At 36.9% G+C, this 23256-nt stretch overlaps 1 protein-coding gene across 2 annotated transcripts in view; it reads right to left on the bottom strand.

The window, feature by feature from the left end:
- GRIA2 (glutamate ionotropic receptor AMPA type subunit 2) overlaps nt 1-23256 on the bottom strand; it is a 216546-nt gene that overhangs the window by 26143 nt on the left and 167147 nt on the right. The window contains exon 17 of one of the 2 annotated variants that reach the window (XR_014175905.1): nt 5866-6052. The exons of the other annotated variant lie outside the window; for it this stretch is intronic. The gene's annotated coding sequence lies outside the window, so the exon portion shown is untranslated. Of the gene's footprint in view, nt 1-5865; nt 6053-23256 lie in introns of those variants that run through there. 2 annotated transcript variants of the gene reach the window in all.

The raw sequence follows: 23256 nt of genomic DNA, 5'->3' as shown, positions 1-23256 counted from the left end.
TCGTATCCCACCACTACTAGCTTTGGAATATTGTAACATTATAACTGTGCAACTAGGAGACTACACGAAAATCACTATCTTGGTTCATCTGTTTTTTACTATTGCTGGAATTTTGCTTTCTCATTCAGTTTCTCATTGTTTGGTGGTAAAATGTAGGAAAAAATGTGAAAGAGGAAGGAAGGGGAGGGGGGACGGAGGGTAGGAACAAAAGCAGAACTGGAAGGGACATAAAATGCAGATTACATTGGTGTTTTGCATAGTGCTTTTAAATCCAGACTGAAGGAAATATTATTAAGATTTCTAACTCAATTTTGCCAATTAGTTCTCCAAAAATAGTGCATTTATCTACATGATAGTTTACATTAGGGTCACAAGAATTTTGCTATCAAAGATTTAAAAAATAAATAGATCCAAGTCGTTTTCAAAATTTATTCCATCTGTTTATTGAAATTAGCTTGTTACCATAAATATACTTCCTTCTTCTAAGACAAAATGTACACTTTTCAAAAATTCAGCTTCAGAAATGGGTTTCTGAGTTGGAAAGATATCCAGGCAAATTTGAAAAGTGTGCATGTGTCTGTGTGTGCTCGCACACACATACAGACAGAGAAAATTCTCTGCAATAAAAGAACACTGGTAAACATTTGCTTCTATAACCTAGATACTTTAGTAATCTTTACCTTTACCTTTACCTTTATTTCGATTTTTATACCGCCCCCTCTCCCCAAAGGGGAGTAATAAATAGAAGAATACAAATTTATTACAAGCCCATAGTACCATTATTGTATTTGAAGAATGATCACTGCATTTTAATTTTTAACTCCAAGAAATGCCTTTTGAAAACTAAAAGCCAATCTCACTTAGCAGCTACAGTGTATTCTTAATGGATTCCCAAAGAGACTGTTGCTTGTAGTGACTGTAATCAGAGGTCTATATTGAGGGCTACCATCTGAATATTGACTACAAACACTGACAGTAATATCCTTGCAGTCAAATGTAAGGTAATATACTTGTCTTTTATACATTTTTCCTTCTATTTATTTTTAATATGTTAGCATTTTATACTGCCTTTTACCACAGTCACTAACCAATATAGATAATAATAGAGTAAACCATGGAAGGAGCATAGTGATGAAACCAAAGGTGGGTTTCTGACAGTTCAGCCCGGATCGGGCGAACCGGTAGCGGCGGTGGTGGGAGGCTGCGCCCATCCATCTCGCCACTTCTGTGCATGCACGAGCGAACTGGTAATTTAAAAAATGGAAACCCACCACTGGATCAAACCAATATTTGCTGTTTGCTTCTAATATGATATACTGCTAGAAATCATTTATTAGGAATTAAGCTTTGTTATTGGCTTCTTTTATATTATTGTATACCGCTGGAAATTGGTTGTTAGGTACTAATTCTAGCTTAGTAAATTGTAACCTTAATACTGGTTGGCATTAGTACAAAGTTTGTTATGTCGCTTCTGTTTCTCGCTTCTGTTCTTGGCTTCAAAAGCTAGGCACAGGAAGCAAGGAAGGAAAGGAAAGGAAAAGAAAGGAAAGGAAAGAAGGGAGAAGGAGAGGAAGGGATAAGGAAAGTGAGAAGGAAAGTGGGTGGGAGGGAGGAATCAAGGAAGGAAAGGGAAGAAGGAAGAATGCGGGAGGAAAGGATAATGAAAGAAGAAAGGAGAGTGGGAGGGAGGGAGGAAGCAAAGAAGGAAGGGAAAGAAGGGAGAATGAGAAGAGAGGAAGGGAAAATGGGAAAGGAGAAGGAAGAGTGGGAGGGAGGGGGAAGGAAAGTAATGAGAAAGCGGGAGGAAAGAGAGAATGCAGCCATGACAAACTGCATGATTGACTTAACAACTGCTAATGATTTGCTTAACAACCATGGCAAAAGAAAGGAAAATTAGCCATGATTCACTTCACCCTCACTTTTCTTAGCAATGGAAATTCTGGTCATAAGTTAAGGTCCAGCTATATTCTCTTGCAAGTATATAAGTGCAAAGTTTGTCATTGTTTCCCCCCTAATTTTCTATATTTCTTTTCTAACTAAATCCACACTGAACATGCACAAATCACAATTGAAGCCTTCACTTGTTTTCAAATAGAAGCACTTTATTTGATTGAATTCTGTCGCCAGAAATAAAATGAGTCAAAAACTAGGCATATCCTTGAAAATATAGAAGAAACAGTTACCTAGGAATATCAGGCCCCATAGATAAAGGAACCAGAGTAGGGAGTTTTCCTGCCTCATAAATTCTGAATTCTGAAAGCATTTTGCTGAATAAACAACTTGGCCAGGGGCGGCGGCGGGGGGGGGGGGGAACCGCCCCTACACAAGGCTATAGGAATGCTCCATAGATAAGATGGACAGAGTCAGGGCCCTGAACAAAGAACACTTTAAAGACCACGTTGGTAATGAACCTTTGTCTCTGACTGGATAAACTTTGTTTCTAATGCAGTAAAATGTATATAATACTCTGAGCCACTCTCACAGGGGTGTGGCTATTCCTTACATGCATTTTGTCTGTATGTTTTGTATATAGTTTTGTCACCCAGCCTTTTTACTTTGGCCATAAATAAAAAAAGCTGTTATTTTTTGCAAGCCTCGTCTCGAGTCTCACTCTCTTTGGCATCTCAGTGGTTCAGGAAAACTTCTGGGACCTTACACCGTAAAAGCCAAGCCATTGTGAAGACAACAACAAAAGGCACACTAGGACTATGAGATTAAAAACACAGATTAAAAAGAGTAGACATTCTTTTTTCTCTATTTGAATATAAAGAAAAGAGAAATGAAAAAAAAATACATATTTGTAGTAAGACTGGTTTTTCTTTTTAAAAAAAGATGGAATATTTAAATGGTTTTAAATGTAATTTTAGTACACTATACCGTATTTTTTGGCGTATAAGACGCACCGGTGTATAAGATGCACCAAGATTTTGAAGAGGTAAATTAAAAAAAAGTTTTTGCACTCTGCAGACGTCCCATACCAAAATGTACACCTCATTTTTTGTGAAAAACAAGACATGCAGAGGGTTTGGGAGGCGTCAAAGTGCTCCTGGGGGCTACCCCCCCCAAAAATGAGCAAAAAACAGCCCGATTTTCACTTGTTTTGCCCTCCACAGTCCCTAGGACAATTTGCAGGCCTCCCAAACCCTCTGCACGTCCATTTTTGTGGAGGGAGCACAAATGCTGTATTCAGTGTATAAGACGCACCCAGATTTTCACCCTCTTTTTTGGGGGGGGGGAAGGTGCGTCTTATACTCCGAAAAATGTGGTAGCTTCCATGTTCAAGATACTGAATCTGAATCAGTACTGAAGTGATCTGGAGCAAAATGTTAAAACAATCCTATTCTTTTTGCTACAGTTCTCAAATTGAACACATATCTATAAAAGACCTGGCTACTAAGTAGGCATTTGGCATAGCTGTCCTTTCATTTATTACTTTGTTTTCACAATGAAGAGCTGGCTTAAAACGATGGCTATTTTTCATGAAATATTTAGGTTTTTCTAGCATTCATTGGCTTCAACCACTTCCTAATTGTCCACAAAACTCATACCCTGTTAAGCAATCTGCTTATCCATATTGTCTCTATATACTGTCCTTCTAGACTTTCTGCCTTGGATACCGGAGTCTAAAATCACAATGAATTTTCTTGTCATTTTTCTTTCTGATAAGCTTATTTTAGGCACGTCCTTGCTGACTCAGCATCCCTCAGATAGGTTGAAATTATATTCTGAATTTGCACTCTTAGTTATCTGGAAGGCAAGTCTGTTCTGGGTAGATCTATTCCCAGCCAACTGTTCAAGTTTCCATCTTTAAAAAAAATTCTCTTTCCCACATTTCATCTTTTGAATCATCTTTTCCCCATGACAGACACTATTTTTTTTAAATCTTGCTTTAATTTTCAGTTACATTTCTTTGTTTTAAAATTCAGGGAGCACTCAGGCATAAGCTCCTCCATCTACTAGCAGAATATTGATCTGTTCCCATAAGATGCTTAAGTATGTCAAGGGGAGGGAGGGGATCAGGCAGCTTATTCTGTGGCTGTTAAAATCAGGCAACATAAACAGTAGCTGTAAAATCTTAATTACAGAGATTCCTAACAATGTATGGCAGCTATGAATGCATTACAGCCCAACTGGCTAATGGGCAGCAGTAGGTTGGAGGCACCAAGTGATACCATAATCGCAGCATTGTGACATCATGACATCTCCTTTTCTATGGGCATTGTGATATCACACATGCCGCAAGCAAGCAGAGTAAAAAATAAACACTTTCCAATGTTTGTGGTTGTATTCTTTCTTTCTCTGGCAGTAGCTGAAAGAATTACATCTGTCCCCAACCTTTCCAGCTTGGCATCCCAGCCCGGTATTGGGGGGGGGGGGCATTTGAATGGCAGACACACACGTGTGTGCACAGCTCCATTAATATGAGTGGCTTGTGTACATGTCCTCCACTCACACAAATAAGCATGAGGGCGCTTGCACTCATATGTGAAGCTTCATGTCAGCCTCTGCTTCGCTTGCTTGCTATCAGCTGCCGTAGAAACGGGGAGGGTGGGGGCATGGTATTTGGGATGGGAATTATATGGTACTGGAGGAGATATGGAAAAGGGAGTTTTCTTCTCACCATCTTCTGCGCATGCTGGTAGCCCGTGTTTGGGCCTGGTCAAGGCCAACCGTCTTGCATACCAACCTGATGATGCCTTTTGAAGATGCAACCCACATGACACCTTAAAGAGTTGCAGATTGGACCCCGGGGTGGAGTTGTTGGAGGGAGGGGGCTAGGTAATCATTTGATATGTACTTGTTCACGCCTTTCTGGCTCAGATCTTGCTTTTCTTTCACTTCTATCATTTCATAACCAGTAAACGTATTTTAATTTCCATGAACAATGAAATTGAGAGTTTTCTTTCTTGGTTCTTGATGGAGGCACGCCTGACACTTCACTTGTGTGAGTGGTGGGTGCTTGAAGGGATGGCACTTGGACTCATGCACAAAGCTCCACTCATGCAAATGGAAAGTGTCATTTGCAAAACTGCATTCACAAGCACCCTCCACTCAACTGTCCACTGTTCACGTGAGTGAAATTTCACACACATGCGCTTGCCTGCCACTCGTGCAAGTGGAGCCTCACATGTATTTGCTTTCCCATCTCTCCTGCAGCCCAGTTTCACACAGGCCACAGCCCAGTAGTGGCCCATGGCCTGGGGGTTGGGAACCCCTGATGTATAGAATGATTTGTTCCAATTTTCTCTTAAACTGAAGCTTGGAATAAAATTTATTGATTTTTAAAAACATATCCTGTTTCCCTGAAAATAAGACCTCCCCGGATAATAAATTGGGCTTTTGAGTGCATGCACTAAAATAAGCCCGCCCTAAAAATATTGCAACACAGAAGCAGCCATAAGGTGACCACGCTTGCTGCCTCCTGCACCTCAAAAATAATAAGACCTCCCCAAAAATAAGGCCAAGTGCTTATTTCAGGGGCCAAAAGAAAATAAGACCCTGTCTTATTTTCGGAGAAACAAGATAGCTTTCCCATTGATGCACTGTAAATACATCTCTCAGATTTTTCATCCACTTGATCATATAGTTTTAATAATGCAATAATAGTTTATAAATACATCATAACACATTATCTTGATTTTGTATAAGCATTTCAAATTCTTTTTTAAAGATATATTTAGTTTGTTTCATCATAAAAGGTAAAATACAAAACATAAAAACAAACAAGCAAACAAAATAAAACAAAAACTTGTCCAGCACTAACAACAACAAAATAAAAAAACTGATATACAAAAAAAAGGAAAAGGGTGATCCAATATCTATTTTATTCAACACGTAGAAAATACACAAATGGTTTCCAGTTTCTTATAAAGCTGTCTAGTCCATTGTCTATGATCAAAGCAGTTAATTTCATCATCTCTGCTAATTCAGTCAGTTGTAATATCCATTCTTCAACAGTCGGGATCCCTTTTCCTTTCCAGTGTTTGGCAAATGCAATCCATGTGAAGGAATAGCACCCCAAATTGCTATTCCATCAGTTTGTCCCTAATACCTAAAAGAAAAGCTTCAGGTTTCATTTGTATCTTAAATGTATTTTCGGCATTATCATTGTTATGTTTGTCCAGTATATTTTCACATATTTGCAAGACCACCACATATGATAAAACGAACCTGGATTTTGATTACATCTACAGCACTTATTAGAAAATCCCTTTATACATTTTTGCTAGTCTATTTGGGGTCAAATACCAACAATGAATCATTTTATGATTTTTTTCTTTCAATTTAATGTAAATGTTAGTCTATTAGTCCATACATACTTCCATACAGTGACGTGCGGTGAGGTTTATGGCTGGTGAGGCTGTTGACGTCATCAGCACGAGCCGCGGTCTCCTTCATGTTGACTGAGGAAGGCGGGGAATGGGACCACGTGTGCAGGAGGCTGAGGCAGCTTCAGCCTCCTGCACACGTGGTCCCATTCCCCACCTTCCTGAGTCAACATAAAGGGGACTGCGGCTTGAGCTCCATGGTCCCGCAGCTCGCGCTCTGCGGTCCCCTTCATGTTGACTCAGGAAGGCAGGAAATGGGACCACGTGTGCAGGAGGCTGAAGCTGCCTCAGCCTCCTGCACACGTGGTCCCATTCCCCACCTTCCTGAGTCAACATGAAGTGGACCGTGGCTCGCGGTCTGCGGTCCCACGGTCCCACAGCTCACGCTCCGCGATCCCCTTCATGTTGACTCAGGAAGGCAGGGAATGGGACCACGTGTGCAGGAGGGAGGCTGAGGCTAGAGGAGCCTCCTGCACACGTGGTCCCATTCCCGGACCACGTGTGCAGAAGGCTCCTCAGCGCCTTTTCCCTTTTCCCTTTTTTTATTTTCATGATGAGAGCGGTGAGGCTCTGCCTCCCCTGCCTCCCCTGACTGCACATCCCTGCTCCCATATATCTAGCTTTATGTTATACCCTATTTTTTGCCCATTTTACTATACATTTTAATATATTCATCTTTCATATTCATCTTGAGTAGCATTTTATATACTTTAGTAATCAAGTGCTCATCTCCAGAACATAAATTAATGTCCAGTTCAGATCTTGCATGTCAAATTATAAAGGTTTTCAAGGTATTTTCTTGAAGATTGCTTTTTATTTTCCAGTTGTTTGCAGATACTATGGTAAATTCCTCTTTCATTGGGCATCAATCCTGTCCTGATACCTTGACTCATAGAAACCAGGTATTTTTCAGAGAATTAGGTAGAGATCCTGTATTCCGTAAGGATTTCTTAGATATTGTTACTGTGAATATGTTCAGCCAATATTAGCTTTACAGGAATTAAAATGGTTTTGTGACTAACCTGATTAAGTGCATTGTGCCAACAGGGCCTATTAATAAAACAAGATTTTCTACTCCTTCACTGATTTATTTTCTATCATTATCTCTATATATCTATCCTTAACATCTCTATCTTAATTATTTTAGATGTAAATCAAACTTAATTAAGGGAAGCTAATTATAGTTTTCTAAAGATGTGATTGTGAAAAGAATTGTTTAAAGATTGTTCTTGTCAACTTGGAGTTATACAAGGACAGTATTCCTTCAGCGTCTCATTCATTCTTTTTGATTGTTGTAAACGTGGTGTTATGGTCATTACAATTTCCCCAAGCACTGAAGAGTTGTAAAGATATAGTCATTGATTTTATTCCTCTTGGAAGAGGGATACTGAAAAGTTATAAATTATAATATTCTTTGTCTGAGAGCCAAGCCCAAAGTCACTGTCTCATCTCCAAACTCTAACAAGAAAATGTATACTTTAAAAGGTCAAGATTTAATTGTTTGCATATTAATTTTGAACAATGCAAACAGCCCCATTCTTCAAATGGGTCAGTGAGGAGTTTATATTTGTGGCAATCCACTCCAAAACTCAATTTACATGCCCAAAACAAACCTACTCATGCACAGGATTAAACTAAATCAACACAGCCAGTGTTGGCATTGGAAATCGAAAACTGATTCATCAACTCATTTTACATAATTAATCCTCTCAGGAAAAGAGTTGGAAAGAAAAAAATATTGCTTAAAAAGAAAACCTCTCTATGACAGAATTTTTCCCCAAAGCTGGCGACTCACAGAATGCCTCCTGGCCATTAGTTAATGCTATAGTCACTAAGGAATGCTTACCATTATATATCTGACCAACGAAAAAGGAACCTATGAAAAATGCTCATTGAATGAAAAAAAAAATCCCAGGAGAAAGTAGATAGGGACATTTATTCCCCAAACTGTGGTTTATGTATCACTTAGTGAACTGGAGTGATTGATTGTGCTTGGTTGTGTTAAGTATTTATTAAGGAGAGAACCCATGTTTTCTTTGTTACCAGTCTAAACACTAAGGACAATCCAGGTCTTACCATCACTGATCTTCAAGGTCCTTCAGGTAATTATTTAGTTGTTCTCCTAGGTTTGGAGGAATAGAGGAATTGTGGATTTTTATTTTGCTTTTTTTTTGTATTTTGGTTGATTTGTTTGGGTCTAGTTTTGCTATTTTGCTCCTCTGGTCAGCTGATTTTATTTTTTAATATGTGGGGTTTTAGTGATACACTTCCCAAAGTTGTTAGGAGTTACGAGAGTTATAAATTGAGTAAAATTGCTTTTATTATGGTTTCCAATGAACTGAATAAAGTTAGAAATAGATCAACTCTACTTCCCAAACATATGACATTTTTCAAAACCAACAAATCTGGGACTGATCTTGAAGCTGAAAATATCTGAAAATACGGCAGATATTACCAAATGTTACCATAAGGAAAACTATAGTCATTCACGAAAATGTTATCAATCCCAGTACAATATAAATCCCAAAAAACTGTATTTTACAACAACAACAACAAAAACCTTATTTGCCTAAATTTATCCTTTCCCTAAGATAAGCTTTGTATCTAAATAAGAATAATTATTCAGTTGCTTGTGACATGCATCATTATTTGTCAATAAATGTGGCTTGTCAGTTGCCTATGAAACAAAATGTCTTTATATGATCCATTTCAATTCAAGATGCTAAGAATAACATGTCTTTGATGAATATTGCCACAACCAGCAGGCATTCATAAATATGAAATTGAAGTCTTTTGTTGTTGTTTTTAAGTTCAGAAGCAGAACTCAGTTATCCCCCCTTGGCATATATCACTGTGCCGCTATATACCACCGCCACTTGATTAATAAGCAGAAGCATCACAGCATGATTTGTTAGAGCAGAGCTCTGGTGTTGTGTACAGGATCATTAAAGGCAATCTGCTTTCATCCCTCTGATCTTCTCTCCCTTGATTCTCACCAAGAAACTCAGAGTATTACATGGCAGTGCAGGGTAGTATAATGAGGATGCACTCGGGGTTAATAGTGTCTCACATGAATCATGGCAAACATAAAAGAACTGTATCGGTGTGCAAATGCTTAATTTGTCTGGTGACTACAAATTGCCAATAGGATTTCAAAACAGTGACAACTAAAAGACCAAAACAGAACAAAAGCAAAAATACATTAAGATATTGGTGATTCATAGCAAAGAGAAAAATGTCTATTTATTTAAAAGCACAGACTCATATCATTAAGAATGAAACTAAAGGACACACAACAATAAATGAAGTACAATACAACAAAATAAAATAATGTCAGATCCTTACAGTGCTTTCTTTGGCTTATTCACTACCGTGTTTCCCCGGAAAAAGATACGGGGCTTATTTTCAGGGGATGTCTTTTTTTTTAATCAGAAGGCCTACCCCCACCATGCAAGCACAGGAGGTGGCGATTGTGTGGAGTCTGACTGCAGTAGGAGGTAAAGGGAGCAGGTACCTGAAGGATATTGACCTGTGCACCTCCGATCAGCTGCAGGCTGCCATGGAGAGCATGGCTGGTGCTGCTGCCATGAGATGAGGTGAGAGAATGATCTAATCAAACCTCTGTGTGTGTGAGAGAGAGAGGGGGAGGGAGGAGAGGGGGAGAGAGAACATGGCCGCTAGCCCTGGAATAACTCTCCAAGGTTGGATCCAGGGCCATCTTAACAGCATTATGGGCCCCAGGGAAAGCAGTATACTGGGGCCCCTGCGACAACTACTCATAGGAATAAAAATTTAAATGGTCCATAAAACATATATTTGCATGTTACTATTAACAAAAAAATGCAGTAAAATGTAATAAATATGTTGCTGTATTTATATGATACAAGGTGCATTGAAGGGCTAACATACACAGATTAGTATGGGGCACCTATGCTCATGGGACCCCCAAGCAAGTGTCCATTAGGCCCATGCATTAAGACAGCCCTGGTTGGATCAGAGCTCTCTCTTTCATACACACACACACACACACACACAATCACAAACACACACAAAAGTTGGATTGGATCATTCTCTCTGTGTCTCTGTCTATCTATCTATCTATCTATCTATCTATCTATCTATCTATCTATCTATCTATCTATCTATCTATACTGTGTGTGTGTGTGTGTGTGTGTGTGTGTGTGTGTGTGTGTGTATGTATATATATATATATATATATATATATATATATATATATATATATATATATATATATATATATATATATATATTCGTAGATTTTCACGGGTGTAGGTATGCTGGTTTTGTTGTATTCGGGTCTTTTCCCGTGTAAGGTTGAGATTGTCTTTGCAACGTTTCGGCAGGATCACACCTGCCATCTTCAAGCTGTGGGCTTAAAATTTTAAACACACCGTTCTCTTGCTCTCTCACTTCACCTCATGGCAGCGGCACCAGCCATGCTCTCCATGGAGGCCTGCACTACTTCGTCCTCCCCCGCCCCCATTGCCTTGCTTTGTTCATCACCACTCCTTCTCATTGCTTGCTGCTACAACGGAGCAGGAGGCTGAGCAACACTGTTGCAGTGGCCACAAAGCGAGGCGGTGAGTGGGTGGAGGATGAAGCAAGGCAGGTGCAGAGCTGCCCCATGCTGCAATTTTCAAAAACAAAAACACTAAAATCCACCCACTATTTTTTCCCATTCTCATTCAATATGCACAGGTAATTTCAGCTACATTTTATATTACAAATTAGGGGTTTCTTTTACATTTTTAAAAGATCCACCCCTAATAAAAACCGAGATCGAACATGTTTTCAGTTTACTAGTCTGATGTTCAGTTTCATACAATATAACAATGAAAAATGCTTTTTAGGTAATATGCCTATATATCAGTGACTAAATTATACTTAGCTACCATTTTTAAAGGAACAAGTTGCTTGACAGGACATTTCGTCTGCTGATATTTTCCGGCAACCATGCCAAAAGATTCTGTGCCCCCAACACTGCCAACAGCAATATTTTGAATGAACTTTAAACGTATGGAGGACTTTTAGGTATTTCATGGCTATTTACTGATATCAAGGAGCACAGAAATATAGTATAAGCATTACTAATCGTTTTCAGTATTTGAACTACTAGCTGGTTCTTATGGAAAGAGGTAATCACAGGTACTAATTCTAATTTCACCAGGAAGCACCAGTGAGAAGCAGAAGCATGAAGACGTAAATAGGAGAAATGTGGCCTCACCACTGGAATCTATGCACATATTATGCCTATGTTCATGAATTCTGCATTAGAAATTACTCTATATCTAGAACACTCTGATTCAACTGGAGCATTTGAATATAGTGGAAATAGAAGTGACAACCCTTGTTGATCATCCCAACAATAGTCTATTTAAAAGAATTGAAAATAATTTAAATGATGACGAGGTAACCAATGATATTTTACCAATAAACTGTATCTTAAGGTTACTGAGAAATCATCTTGTTAAGAGGATCATATTATTTTTAAGTTTGCAGCTGACTAATGACTTCCTGCATATATACTAAAGTGAGCTATTGTACTGGATGAAATATAGAATAATGCATAATCAATATCAATAGAGACGATTTGTGTAATTCGATATTAGTAGCCTTGTAATTTATAATGTGTACAGTCAAAGTAAGCATTTATTACCATTCCATTGTTATTGTAGTTAGGAATAATTATGGGATAGAAGGTCATTTATGTGTCATTTTATCAGTTTTATCTTGCTAGAAGCAAAGATATCATTCACATACTATCCACCACTCCCCCCCCCGCCCTTTAAAGACAGTTTAGTCCTGTGAGGTTCATTAACTGATACATAGTTATTTCCCTAAGGATTTGCAGTAATAAGCAAGAATTTGAATGTAGATCTCTAGCAATTATATTAAGATGGTTGTCAGTTAACTACCATTACAGTAGCACAGACATCTGCTATTTGACATTTATTAGACTGCAAGTCTTGGCAGTCCACACTAATGTGCTCAATAGTGAAGGATGTTATAAGCCACAGACCATAAGCCACTGATACTTTCATCCTTGTTGCATATTATATTTATAATTCTACTGGCTAATACATCTATTACTATTTATCTCCCTGACCATTCCTTATATTTTTTTTTTGGTTTCGGTAGATTATAAGCCTTGCGGGCAGAAATCATGTTAAACAAACATATTAGTCTTGTCTCATTTCATTTATTTCAGTCACACTGGTCCAGAAATATTTTAGTATTACGTCTGCTATACATTTGTAAAACTGCATGAGCACTATTTTTAATATAAAGTATGCTGAATATCTGCATAGTTGCATCTAAGTACCTTCTAGTAAACTTTAGTACATGATGGCAGCTATATATTATAACCATGAAGTAGTATACAATTGGTTCGATTTTCAGGGGGAAATGAGCAAAATCCCAAATAAACAGATCAATACATTAGAGAAGAACAATAATACAACCTGAGAGACAGTTAATTTAGATAGAACTATAAATATTTAAGGAAAAAGCTGTTGATACAATAATATAAATTTTATCTTTAGCTGTTTTGTTTTTAATGCAGTATTTCAGTGATCTGAATATTGGTGTCAGGGTAGGAAGGTTTACTCAATGCAGCCTACCAACTGGATGGATTTTGGTAATCAAGATATTTATAGAGAAGAAACTGCACATATTTAAACATTTAATTTCATGAAATTTGTCTGTCAGTATACAGACCAAAGCAAGAAAGCAGCTTCAGATGAAGGTTAAAACTACTTTTATTTTACACTGATATTAATATTGGCTATAGTAACAGAAGCTTGCAAGTCTGATTGTTCTTCACTCTTCTCATGTGAATTGGGGACACGTTTGCCCGAGTCACTTTCACATCCCTTCTGCTTTTTTTGGGCTTAAATCATGTTTTTCCCTTGGTTGCTTAGGTAACAGATCTGATGTATCTCTCTCAAATAATTGTCTTAATTTCACCACATTAAAAATTATTTCAAGAATGGCCAATCATCATCATCAACAATTATCATTGTCTTATAAGAGAGGCTTTTCTACCCCCATTAAGGTAAAGGTATCCTGCCTATTTGGCTCTGCTAGTTGTTGATGACTATAGAGAATAATGCTCATCTCTGTTTCCAGGCTATTGGGCCAGTGCTGTCTGAAAATGTTTCTATTCCCCCTTAAGTGGTGCAAAAACTTTCTTTAGGTTCTAGTGTCCATTTCGTATATTGTGAAGAAATAGGTCGCTGTTTTTTTCTAGTCTCCATCCCACTGAAGTCTTTCTGGCTGATATGCTTTCTTAATTGGACCCCCTGCCCTAATGGGAAGGCCACCCCATGAGCTCTTGAAATTCTATTAAAGTAAAGTATGGGAGAAGCTAGAAGGCTACAGACTACTAAAGGAAAAATGTAAATTTCATTTTGTGTTAATAAAAACTTCCAAACCATCTATATCTTTTTCTTATTATAATCGAACAGTGGAATGAGACTCTATTTTCAGCATCTTGTTTTGAATCTGACATCAGGTCAAAATGAAATGATCTAAATAGGATTGCTCCATTTTTGGAATTCTGAATTGTGCCCCTAAACTATAAATGAATAATAAATAGTTTCTCTCTACTTTCCTTCTTGAGACCATTGCTAACATGCCTTGTTCTGAAGAATGATCGTAAAATGATATACATGGCGCAATGCACATGTTAGAGGCATACCAGATAATTCTGCGAATTTCCTTCTCTCTCTCATTCTCGTTGCAACATAAACTGTGTGCTTGGGAGCTTGTTTTAGCTGCTGTTGCAGTTTTTCTTTTTATGCCTGGATAGAAAATCACCTATTGATAGGTGCATCTATCACTCTTTCAGATTTCTGGCTATGGGTTGCAGTCTTTTCTGGATGGGAGAGGGAGCAGACTATATGATATTTCATTCTTTTACTAAGAATATAATTAGAACAGGCATTTAGGGTTTAGCTTGCCTCCAGAAGTTGTGAATGCCCCAACACTGGAAGTCTTTAAGAAGATGTTGGATAGCCATTTGTCTGGAACAGTATAGGGTTTCCTGCCTAGGCAGGGGGTTGGACTAGAAGACCTCCAAGGTCCCTTCCAACTCTACTATTGTATTATTATTGTATTCTGTCTAAGTACAATTTTCTACTAATATTCCCCCCCTCTTTTTTTTTCAAGGCAACCACCTTTCTCCAGAAATCCCTCTGTGAATTGTTCTATTTTATTTCTTTCCAGATGCATATTTTGGTGCTACTCCCATAGTGTCTGCTTCAAAAATTATTTGGAGCAAGTGTTTTGGGACTCATACAAGAACAAACTCAGCATCTCTGCTGCCCATTAAAGCAAGCAAATCTTTTTCCACGGTTTGCTTTGCAAAACCCTCACGAAAAGTCTGACTGTATAGGAATCACATTAATGATGAAACGATTTGATCATTAAGCAGAAGCTTCTTTCATTTGGCTTAAAATGCATATGCTTTATTGAATAGCATTACAGGAATAGTAAAAAGTTGCTATGCTCGTACAAGAACAAAACATTTATTTCAAATTTGTCTCAACAAATTTTTCCCAAACCTACTTCACCTATGAAAAAATATTTCATTTTAGGCTTAAACTTAATTCCTGTTTTTAAAAAAAAATGTTTTTAAAGCTATTGAATGAATACAATAGAACAATTTTCTACTTTACTTTGGAAGAAAAAAAATCTGGCTATGGATAATTATGGAACAAAAATTCATTCCATGATGATGAGTTTTTGGTTTGTCTTGTGTCTGTCTTTTTAAAAATATGCTTTGCATATAAACCTTCTTACCTGAGAACGTCCTCAAGATTAATATTGTACAATAGTTATATGCAAAAATATTATGATACGTGATCATTAATACAATACATTTAATTGTTATTGATAGTTCAACAAGATGAAAAATGAAACCTACTAAAAATATTACAGAAAGGATTTGTATTCATTATACTCACTGCCCACTAAAATCCAAGGCACTGTAATTTATGTTAACTAAGAAAAATTTAAAATGCTTTATTCAAAGTCTACATAAATGCAAACTTTAATGATCAACTTTATGCAAGGGTTTTTGCCTGGTATTCTCAATTTATTTTTAAATTTCTGATGATAACTTACCTGTCTTAATTCTGTTTGAAAATTATATATACTTTTTTCAATTTTAAGATATTTTCAAAAATCTATAACTTGCTCCAAGTGCATAAAACGAATGTTTCCTTTGAAAATAAAACAAGGTTCTTTTTTTTTAAAAAAAAAAGCTTCTTTTCACTCTGAATCAAACTTGGTAAAAATAGTTGTTAGAGATTCTGCTTCTTATTATTTCCCAGACATTGTAATTTATTCATTTTTCTTCTGTTACAGTATGATTAAATAATGTAAAGGATGAAGGCTTCTTGGGCTGTGTCTCACAAGGTCATCTTATGTAAAATATTATATTACATTCTTATAAAGTATTATGAAGAATGGGTTTGTGTTGTGAAGATACTGGCGTAGAAACCATGGGACTATGAGCCTTTCTTAGAAATATTTGGGGTCAGACACTCTGTCCTGGCTCAACTCACATCAAAGAGTTGTTGATGTATGAACAATATGTATGTATATATGTATGTATGCATGATAATAAAGCTAATAATGATTACAGTATCTGGAGACAGCAGAATCACAAAACCTGCTAATAGAAGTAGAATGAGTGTAAAAAAAGAAAGCAAAGATAGGTCCAATAGTGATAGGTTCCCAAACATCTGGAACACTACTTGGACACCACTGACAGTGACAAAATCATCATCAATTGCAAAAGGAAGCTTTACTTGGAACAGCTTACATCCTGCAATGATACCTTTAACACCACCAAACAACTTAAAAACACTAGATCAGATACTTAGTGTGTGCAAAAAAATTGTACAAACTGATTATAAGTAAAACCTACCGTAACATAATTGCTAAAATGATTTGCTGAAACATTTATGAACATTGTCATATGTCAGTAATGAAGAAATATTGCAAACAGAGAGATGAAAATAAAGAGGTTAAAATATTGTGGGATTTCCAAATACAGACTGATAAAGTCTTGGCTCATATCCAACAGTTATAACCGTAGTTGAAGCTGAAGAGAAGGAAGTGTAGATATTTGATGTGGCAATGCCAGAGGATAGTAGAAGACAGATTTGGAGAAGATCACAAGGTATCAAGATCTGAAAACTGAAACTGAAATTCAATTGAAATTGAAAGTTTATGTTATAAACCAGTAGTAATGGTCCCAGTGGTCTTCGGAGCACGCTAGGTGCCATACCCAAAAAATCCTAGACCACAGTTAGAAAGTATTGGGAAATTTTCCATCTCTCAATTGCAAAAGGCCACATTGCTTGAATCTACACATATACTTCAACATTATGTTATAGTTTGGTTTTTGGAAATAATAGATGCATAAGAAAGCCAGAACATCACATCTTGGTACTAGGCAAGGACCAGAAGATCAGCAGTGGTAATAGATGTAGTGGTGCAATATCCGAACAAAGGAATATGACAGCTGGAGAAGTACTGAGATTTGAAGGAGGAATGTAAAGACCAAAGTAGTTTCTGTTGTAAGAATTTTTTTCAAATGATAAAAGGTGCTAACATTTTCTTCCAAATCAAACATCAATTGTGGAGTCAAGATATCTTTAAAGGAACTGAGATTATTTTGTGAAACACAATATTTTCAAGAAAAAAATTCAGTAAAATTAAATTTCTAGTTATTTTTGGTGATATAAAAATGATTGCAGATGCTTTTTGAGGGGATACAACATACTGACTAGCTTCTCTTAAGAAAACTTTAAGAGTATGTCAAAAGTGTGAAGGAGGGAATGACAAACAAATTAACGCAGTGACAAAAAGGTGATTGTAAAAATCTACATGCCTAATATATTGTTAATTAATAGTATTAATTTATAACCAATTTCAGTGTGTCTTGTTTTATAAGTGATTGATATGTCACAAAACATTCATAAATATTTCAGCTTCCAAGATAAAATCAATACAATTTACAGATAATAAAACTACTAATTGACAGATATACTGATCGCTGATAGTTCAGGCTGTGCATTTTGGTTCTCTATGGTCTTGTTAATATAAGAATTGAGATTTGAAAATCTCTAAAATATTTTTGATCAAAAATTTAATGAAGAGTTTGTAGATAAGTGCAGAAAATATGCCATTCTGAATTTCTGTGTTGTGCAGTATTGTAAATAACTTTTCAATAAGTTTTATAGAGAAAATCCAACATGGATCCTATTGTTTTCATTTAATTTAAAACTAAGATATTTCAGACTCATATGGAGTGAGGTGCTATTATATGAACAGAATGAACTATATACAGTGAATTTTCTCTGACAGAGCAGTATATAGTATATACTTTATATACTATATACTGCTCTGTCAGAGAAAATTCATTCTGCCTTCTTGCATGGATTGCCTAGGGTAAAACTCTTTCAAAAAATTGAAGGAAAAAAGTTCATCCAAACACATTAATTTTCTTCTATTAGAGCAGCAGTTTTCAAACCTTTTGATCTTCTGTACTTATTATATTTTATTGGTTTGGAACTGTAAATAAATACAAATAAATGGAATACCGCAGCTATCTTGGTGAGAAAGTGACTATTAAAATTGTCCAGTTTCCATTGCTGACTTTCTTTTTTATGAAGATGAAAAATAAATCCCCCACCCTCTCTTATCCTCCCTTTCTTACACACACACACACACACACACACACCTTAAACAACAGGAGAATAACTATATGCTTTGCCATTTCAATTCAACTAGTAGAATTTGTACTGATATACAGAAAAATATCCAATTCTATCCCTGTTTTCTTTTCCTACTTAGCTTATTTTAAAAAAAATATGAAGGCAAGTTTTTGTGGAGTATTAAGGACATTTGTGGAATTAATTGAATAAATGATCATAGAATGACTATCTGATACCATCACTGTAAAGACAGATTTTCTAAGGGGAAATTAATGGCATAATTAATTAAAATCCACATAGCAATAATATGTATACACAATGGATAGGTATAAAGGGAATTTATATTGTGCAAAGCTCTTGTTTTAAATGGGACTTGAACAAAAGCATTTTTCTTTCTGATTGATTTCCATTTTTAGAAATTGATTAATATGGGAGAATCCCCTTCTTGTCTATCTTGCACAGCATGGCTTTATGATTTTTTAATGTTGAATTATATTGTGGAGCATTTTTTCTTATCTTGGAATCCATTGAGATTCTTTGGATAATGGCAGGATATAAATGTGACGAATTAAGTTTTCATTTGTCAGCATTGTTCAGAGGTGCTTTGGTATATATTTAAGTTTTATTAATGCTGTTATACTCTTCTGCTCTGTGTTGGTATGACACACCTTTAAAAGTTATTCATTGACAATTTGTGAATACTCAGATTAAAACAGTTAGGGTATCCAGAAGGAATATGCATTCATCATTTTCAAGGGCCACTTTGTAATAAAGTATACTGGTACATGTTGGGTAGACCAGGTTGCCCTGATATACCGCTCTAACCGGAAAAAAACACTTATACTAGCACAAGCAACATACCATACTTCTCAAAACACTGTGACAGCCTAGCCATATTCTCCCAAAGGCTCAGCTCAGTTGCTCCCTTGAGCTGTGCATATTGTGCTTATTAAAACATTACTTTTGCTAGGATTGTTAATAGAATGAATGAAACCTAACCCTATCTTCAGTGCTTCAGGAGTGGCTTATTCATGTCAATGCACTTTGTGAAGTACCTCTTCAAACGCTTTGCAAAGTCCTAGTGCTTAGGAACATCTTGCCATGCACTTGAATGACACACTGAACTGGGAAGAACCAAACTGATACTGACTTATTGTTACTGACCTATAAAGACCAGAATAGCTCAGAATCATACTATACAAGATAATACAGCATTCCATGTAGGCAGTTTGTTAAAGATGGTCATCCAAGCCATGTGTGACCAAAATGCATTTGGTAATGCCTCAAAGCAGACTCTTATTTATATTTAACTTTCCACTGAATATATGTTAGAAATCTATAATGCAGATTTTCAAAGGATTAGTAAAATGGTATTTGTTTACATAGACAATTAAAAATATTTTAACACATTAAAAAATAAGTAAGGGATATTTTTGTGAACTCTTAGAAGGAGGATTTTGTATGGGCTTTATTTTGTAACTGCCTGATGGGACAGCAGTTTAATTTTTAATTTTTTAAAAAATCAACTTTGTATTTTATTTATTTTATATGTACATATGTGTTCATATCAATTAATCGGGCCAATTGATGGGGTAACAGCTCAGACTCAGTTGTAAGGCTATACTAATAATCCTACCATTGATTTATATACATTTATATTATTTGATAAGTTTAAATATTTATAAATATAAATTTGTACAAATTTGGTGTGTACACACACACACACACACACACACACACACACACACATGCACACCATATATATATACCAAATTTGTATAAATTTATATTTATAAATTTCTAGGTTGAATCTCTTCTTAACCAGTTTCCATCCATTATACCTTGTCTGGCCTTCGGGTGCCTTGGAAAATAGCTTGAACCCTTTCTCTCTGTGGCAGCCCTTCAAATATTGGAACACTGCTATTGTGTCTCCCCTGGTCCTTCTCTTCACTAAACTAGCCATGCTCAGTCCCCGTAACCATTCTTCATATGTTTTAGCCTCCAGTCCCCTAATCATCTTTGTATATGTACTGTATATGTGGTAATGAGGCAGTGTCATTGTTACTCTTTTCTCTAACCCCTTCATGTGAATTATAAAACTATACCTATCAGTCCTTCGGTAACAGATTGAATTGAAGTGATTTTTCTCGAAAGAATTTTATTAGTTGTTAAAAAAATTTGGGGGAAAGAGTAGGTGGATATACAAAAATTTTTTGGGGGGCAGCTCCATCGTGCTAGAGGTAGGAATCTCTCCAATTCTCACAACTTTTTACAGAAAAAAAAAAACCCAAAGGATAAGAGATAAGCAGAAACAGCATCTTATTATACATTGTATCAACCATGTGTTCAATCATCTCTTTTGCACTTTCTAATATATCAACAATTAAAATGATATTCCAGATATATTTATTTTTGTGACCTGTCTTTCCTTTATTGTTCCCTCCCCCCTGTCCCCAGGTGGAGCCGCAGCCCCTCCCTTCTTCATGTCTTGTGTTTTGTCGCCTTTTCACTACTTCTTATATTTCCGTCCTCTAGGAGGGCACTGTGTTTTTTAATGACGGCCTCTGCCTCCATGACTGTATTAATTCTAATTCTGTTTCCTTCCCAGAAGATCAGCATTCCTTCTGTCAATAGCCATCTAAACCAAATTCCCTTATTATATAATTTCTTTGATAAGGAGGAATACTTCCTCCTTTTATCTCTTATTTTTTTTGGAATTTGCTTAAGAATGGCAATTTCTTTATCTTTATATTTTAGTGGTCCTCCCCTCTGAGCCCCTAGAATCTCATCCCTCATGGTCTTCCTAAGAAATTTAACATGTACTTCCCTTGGAACATTATGTGTTCTGGCATATGCTGAATTAATCCTATAAACCAGATCCATATCCCACTACAACTGTTCTTTATCTCTTTTAATATATTCTGCTAAAATTGTACTCATAATATCCTTAAGATCTTCATCTTCTGTCTCCGGTAGGTTCTGGAATCTGACAAAGAAGGACATTCTTTCAAGTTCTATCTTTGCCATAAAAATTTCCAATTCTATATTCCCCTTCTGGACTGCCTTAACCTCCTCCCCCAGCCCAGCTGCGCCCTCCTCTAGCACACCAATTCTCTGTTTATTTTCTATTATTTGTTGCTGCACACTTTTAAGCTCATCTCTAAAATCTGCTATCTCCTTTTTCAACTCATTTTGTCCCAGCACAATAGCTTGAAACATTTGAGTAACAGATAAATCCTTTGAACTCTTTCCAGTCTTTTCCTGTAAAAATGATGAAATTTTTGTCTGTTGAATCGTTGGACTGGATGTAGTAGAGGTTGGAGCCAAGGCTGCTTTGCCTGTAGGTGGTTTTCTGGGCCCCATTGTCTAAGTTCAGAAAGAGTAAAGATCTTGTGCAAAAGAAATGGCGTCTGTGAAGCGCGCAGCCGAGCGAGTCCGAGAAGACAGGCAAATCCAAAAGTGAAAATTAACCCTCTGTCACAGTTCCAAGCCAAGAAGTCACTCAAAAAAAAAAAAAATGGAAATCAAATAGTCCAAATCCAGAAAGAGCACGTAATAGGAGAGGCTCCAAGAGTCCTTCAGGGGGGATAATATAAAGCCAGACTTTCTTCAAAGGTAGTTTCAAAAGGCAGACTTCATTTATAAGTGCGAAGAAGAAGAAGGAAGAAGGCCATCCTGGCTCCGCCTCGGGATCAGGAGCAGAACATTAAAAACTCCCATAAAACTTTCAAAATAACTCAGTCAGCTCTTGCAGTTATGATATAAATCTTTTTGCATAGTTAGTTCAAGTGGCTAATTCAATTTTTGCTCTCTATCTCCATTCCGAGATTGAGAGACAGTCCAAATGCTGCTTTGCCTGAGAGGGGTAGAAGAAGAAAAAACACTCCCCCTCCAATCTTCCTACTTCACACAGATTGAATCCACAACTTGTAAAAAAGCTGCTACTCGTCAGTTAAAAGCAATTAAGGAGATTGGAGCAAATTTCTCACCTCCAGCACTTCAGCCGCTGCATGTAGTTAACTCTTTCCTTCCGGAATCCATTCAACAAAGGTGCTGTTATGCAGCCCCTACACTCCCTGGCTCCTAAGGCGAGACTGGAGACCCCCCCCCCATGGCTGCTGCCTATCCGGGGGGTTCCAGCAAGCTGCCCTATGGCAGGTGGTCCCTCCAAGACCCCCTGTGCTCCTAAAAGGAGCCCACTGGAGAAGCGAACAGCGGACCAACATCTGTCGCCTTCAGAAACCGGAAGTGATCTCCAGCATAGAGATCTGTCTTTTCTGAAGTGATTTTTCTCAAGTACTGTTCTATCTTTAGCAAGAGTCTCAGCAAATGAACAATTTTCCATTTAGGATCAAATATTCCTATATATACCTTGTAATAATTAGTTTCTCGATCTTTTTCTTGCAGCAGTGTAGTGCACCAGAGACAAGATAAGTCTCTTCTCAGATACAGGGGGAGTTTGCAGTTATGGATTATTTATAACTGTAGCTGGTTGAATCCTTGTCTTTTATGAAATATATCTTACTTCAGAATTAGAAGGACCCCTATGTGTAATACAGTCCAGTATCTCATTCAATGTAAATATCCATATAATGCAGACTGACGGATTATTTTTAGCCTGAAGGGGGTTCATATAGAATCAAATAACATTGATTCTAACATTTAATTAATAGATCAAACTTAACTTAACTTTATTCAATTTCTAGACCGCCCCTCTCTCAGAAGAGACTCGGGGCGGTGTACAGTCATATTAAAACAATTGAACAATGAATATACATAGTATAAATATATGATAAATAAAATAAATATAGGACTGGAGGAGGTAGCAATAGTTCACTGTACAAATTTAGTTTAAGTTAGATTAAAATTTTAAAAATTTAAAAAACATTAACCCTAAAAACTATCCCAAATAAAAATATCCGCCAGGAGGTAAGAGTGGAACTATAAATGGGCCAGGCCGGCTAATTGAAACAGGTGAGTCTTAAGCTTTTGTCGGAAGGAGCGGAAGTCGGTAGTAGTTCTAATATCGGGGGGGAGGTCATTCCAGAGGGTTGGGCCCATCACAGAGAAGGCTCTACTCCTAGGCGCCGCCCGTTGGCATTGCTTGGTGGACGGCACCCGGAGGAGTCCCTCCCTGTGAGAGCGAATTGGTCGCAGGGATGTATGCGGTAGGATGC

The sequence above is a fragment of the Natrix helvetica genome (genome assembly GCF_964273705.1).
Source record: "Natrix helvetica genome assembly, chromosome: 7".
Classification (NCBI taxonomy): Eukaryota; Metazoa; Chordata; class Lepidosauria; order Squamata; family Natricidae; genus Natrix; species Natrix helvetica.
The sequence above is the reverse complement of the archived record's forward strand: the minus strand, read 5'-3'. Positions and strand labels throughout refer to the sequence as shown.